The following is a 4240-nucleotide window of genomic DNA, read 5'->3' on the forward strand; positions in this document are numbered from 1 at the left end:
CCCCCTGCTTGTGTTCCCTCTCTCGCTGTGTCTCTGTCAAATAAATAAATAAAATCTTAGAAAAAAAAAAAAAAAGGAAGCATCCAAATAGCTTCACAACTCACCTGAACCCAGACTACTCTATTATCTGGCCTGATTATATCTCTTAGCCAGCTGGAAAAATCCTTTCAAGCAGGACTGAGGGGCTTTAAATAATAACATTCTTTTCCTCTTTCCAGCAGTCCCTATCCTGGGTGATCGGACCAACGTCACCACCTTTCCTCTCTTCTTGTTTTCTACTAGTGAAGCCACATTTTTACTTTTTAAAGAAATGTGAACAGTCTTCTGCCATAGATGTTGGCATATCTATTATAAGAATGATAACCTGCATCTAAAATGCCCTTCTCTATTTTACTCTTCACCATACTTATAATTTGAGAGTCTACTGTAAACAGAATGCATAATACAATGTAAACTGCACATAGATAAGAAAAGTTCACAGGTTAATTCTAAAGTCCTCAGCTGGACACCTGCCCACAATTATAACTATTGCCCATGCTAGGAGAAACCAGGGTAGTCCCAGGTCAAGAATTCAGTGCCTTCCTCTTAACATTCTTTCCTTAGTGCTAACACTAGTAAATGGAGATTTTCAGCGCTGCCTTGCAGTCACGACAGGCTGCGTAAGCATATCTCCTTCAACTGTTTGCTACGATGCCAAGAGATTACAATCCTGACAAGAAGCTGGGGGAGAGTGGGTCTCAAGTCACTGTCAGGTGATTATGGTAATCACTTATGGACAGAAAACAGAAGCAGGAAGAATATTGAGCATTGTTAGAAAGGGAACTTAAAATCTGAATTTTAACTTCCATAAATTATCCCTTGCATTTCAAAAGTCCTCTATCAATCAGCAGGTTTTCACATTATCTATGATTTAACAGATCCACCTTGAAGCATCCAACGTTGACACCATATTCAGGTCTAAAGGCTACTCAGTAACAAGAGTTGGAATCAGACCGCTAAAGTAGGACAATGAAACAAGCCCAGTCTGGGAGTCTAGGCACCCCCAGCCATGGCAGCAGAGTGATCTGGGAAACATGGAGTGAAGGACAAGGTCAGCCAGACAGAGCTGCAGAGACCCCCATCATGGAAGGTATGTACAATCAGTGAGAAGCCACTGAGGCCTTTTAGGCAGGACTTCTGATCTTAACTATGTTTTGAAATGACCACTCTGGCAGTTGTATGGCAAGCAAGCAGCAAGGGCCATTTAGAAGAAAGCAGGTGAGACCTGCTTGGACAAGGGGATGAGCCTCAGTAAGGGGGGACATCAAAAAATCAAGAACTCACTTCCAACATGGTAAGCTTTAGATGTCTGTAAGACATCTGAGAGAGAGAGAGAGAGAGAGAGAGATCTTTGGTTAAAAACTGAGAACGATAAACAAGACTTGTGGATGGCAAACCACCCCACCCTCTTGGGGTCTTCCTTATGCAATAATGTATTGCTTTTTGATTCTTTAAAAAACACTACAGACCCACATTTGATTGAGCATCCAAGTGTAAGCTTTTTCCAAGAGGCACTGATGGATTTACACTGTCACACACAATTGTAAAGTTTAGGATCTTGGCAGCTACAGGGAATTTCAAAATCCAAATAGATCTTTTTTTTTAAGATTTTATTTATTTATTTGAGAGAGAGAGAATGAGAGGTAGAGAGCACGAGAGGAAAGAGCGTCACAGGGAGAAGCAGACTCCCTGCCGAGCAGGAAGCCCGATGTGGGACTCGATCCCGGGACTCCAGGATCATGACCTGAGCCGAAGGCAGTTGCTTAACCAACTGAGCCACCCAGGCGCCCTCCAAATAGATCTTTGTCCTTGGCCTGCCTCCTCCTCAGCCCCTTGATCTTGTGCTCCCTACTATCTAAGTCCTGCATACGCACAACCTTGGAAGTGTAAAGGCACTACACTGCCTTCTCACCCAACTAATTTTTCATCTTTTATCCATCTCCTATCATTCTAGCCTACTCCCTCTATTTATCACAGGACAATACCCCTAGGACTCCCCCTGTTCCCACATAGTTAACCCTCTACTCTCCTTATAATTTGAAGACATTTTGCACATCACAAAGATAGGACCTATGTATATGTCCCCTTCATATATATTCAGCCATTAGTCAGGATATAATTTAGTTAAGCCACTTAACAACAATAAAATTCCCGCTTTCTTATTAGAGCCTAAAAAATAAAAGTTTGTGTGTTCATTCTGTTTGTTTTGTAAGCACTTACAGGTCATTATTTGAGAAAAACTGAGAACTTTTAAACTACACCCTGACAATTTTATTTATTTCCCATAAAAAACTAAACCTAAACTGGCAACTACAAATGAGGTCCTCTATAACGTTTGAAATTTAAAGCATTATCCCTCTTGTAGAAATGCACTTCCTAGGCCACAAAACTTATTAAACTTAAAAAGTCCAAAGTAACATACTTTGTGCCCAGATCTTGGTTTCTCAAAAAAAGGAGCCAGAGTGTCTTGGAGAAATGGGTGATTCCAGGGTTGGGACATGGAAAATATAAAACGAGCCTGGAGCATTCTGTGGTACCAGAAAGTAAGGATAAAGCTTTAGAGTGGGGGGCAAGGGGGCAAGTGGTATGTTAAAAGGGCACAGAGGCCAACCTAAAGAAAGTTCTACTGGCCAAAGCTGGAACAGTTTGAGCAGCAAGTTAAATAAAAACCCATAAAATAACAAATATCCATGAATCCATACTGATACAAACAGTTGAATAAATAAATAGGGAAGAATTCTAATCAGTAAACATAGAAGAAATGAGGGAAAAAAATGTTTAATCAGAACAATATAGTACAGGGGTACCTGGGTGGCTCAGTCGGTTAAGTGCCTGACTCTTGGTTTCAGCTCAGGTTGTGATCTCTCAGTTGTGGGATAGAGCCCCATGTCGGGCTTCACGCTCAGCACAGAGTCTGCTTCAAATGGTCTCTCTCCTCTCCCTCTGCCCCCCCCCGCTCGTGCTCTCTCTCTCTCAAATAAATAAATAAAATTTTTTAAATAAATAAATAAGAACAATATAGTACAATGTACATCAAGTTCCACCAATGGATGAGAAAATTAGTGAATTAAAGTTTATGGAGAAACAGGATATTTGCACAGCCCAAGATGTTCTTCCAAACTATCTACTAATTACAAACAGAAAAATAACTTTCCGCTGGGGACCAGGCAAACAGCACCTTAATCAAGGTTTACATCAACAAAAAAACGTCATATGTCCCGGACGTGATGCACTGAGATTCCTTCTGCTATTTTTTCCCAAAATACATCACTTCAATCTAATCATGAAAAAACCTCAAGTACTAATTGAGGAACAGTCTACAAAATAACTGACCAGTACTCTTCACGAGGTCATAGACTGGATCCTGAACAGAAAAAGGACAGTGAAAAGCCAGTGAAATCCAAATAAGTCTATAGCATCGATAACAGTATTATAATATCGCACCAAGATGAATCTATTAGTTTTGACAATTTTACTACAATTAACACAAGATGTTATGGGAACTCTCTGTACTCTATTTTTCTGCAACTTTTCAGTTAGCCTAAAAATTACTTCAAAACCGCAAATTAAAATCAATAATGAAAGGACTCCAACATTTTTTCAATATTTATAATGAAAACATAATGTCAGACTTAAAATGCCACCTTTGGGGCAGGCACCTGGGTGGCTCAGTCGATTAAGTGTCCGGATCTTGGTTTCAGCTTAGGTCATGATCTCAGAGTCATGAGATCGAGACCCACGTCAGGCTCTACACTCGCAAAGAGTCAGCTTGAGAGTCTCTCTCCCTCTCCCTCTGTCTCTCCCGCTTGTGCTCTCTTGTTCTCTCTCTTTCTCTCTCAAATAAATAAATCTTTAAAAAGAAAATGCCATCTGTGCTCTTGAAAACTTCATCAAGAGCTATACAAACCCAGTCACCGCTATATGCATTCTGAAAAGCATTGTTTTATAAAGAATAACACAACAATAACATCTTTTCCTTCTTACTCTGGCATATTTATGATTAGCTGAAATTCAAATGATATGAGAGTTGTGAGATCCTCCTAAAAGCCAAGCTTTCCGGGCTATCTCTATTACACTGAGAAGGAAGGAACAGCAGGAAGCTTACCTTTTGTAAACTTCTCCAGAAGTGATTTGCCCCTCTTCCTTATGATGAGGGAGCAGAAGGCAAGCTGAGGACAAAGCACAAGCTGACACCCTGCAA

At 40.4% G+C, this 4240-nt stretch overlaps 1 protein-coding gene across 6 annotated transcripts in view; it reads right to left on the minus strand.

Annotated features, from left to right (window-relative positions):
- The window catches only part of ABCG2 (ATP binding cassette subfamily G member 2 (JR blood group)), a 138028-nt gene that overhangs the window by 61279 nt on the left and 72509 nt on the right, over positions 1 to 4240 (minus strand). Inside the window, exon 2 of one of the 6 annotated variants that reach the window (XM_073891933.1) lies at positions 4145 to 4208. The exons of the other annotated variants lie outside the window; for them this stretch is intronic. The gene's annotated coding sequence lies outside the window, so the exon portion shown is untranslated. The remainder of the gene's footprint in view (positions 1 to 4144; positions 4209 to 4240) is intronic. 6 annotated transcript variants of the gene reach the window in all.

The sequence above is a fragment of the Callorhinus ursinus genome, unplaced genomic scaffold, assembly GCF_003265705.2.
Source record: "Callorhinus ursinus isolate GAN/ISIS: 27379988/994484 unplaced genomic scaffold, GSC_fseal_2.0 scaffold4, whole genome shotgun sequence".
NCBI classification, from domain to species: Eukaryota; Metazoa; Chordata; class Mammalia; order Carnivora; family Otariidae; genus Callorhinus; species Callorhinus ursinus.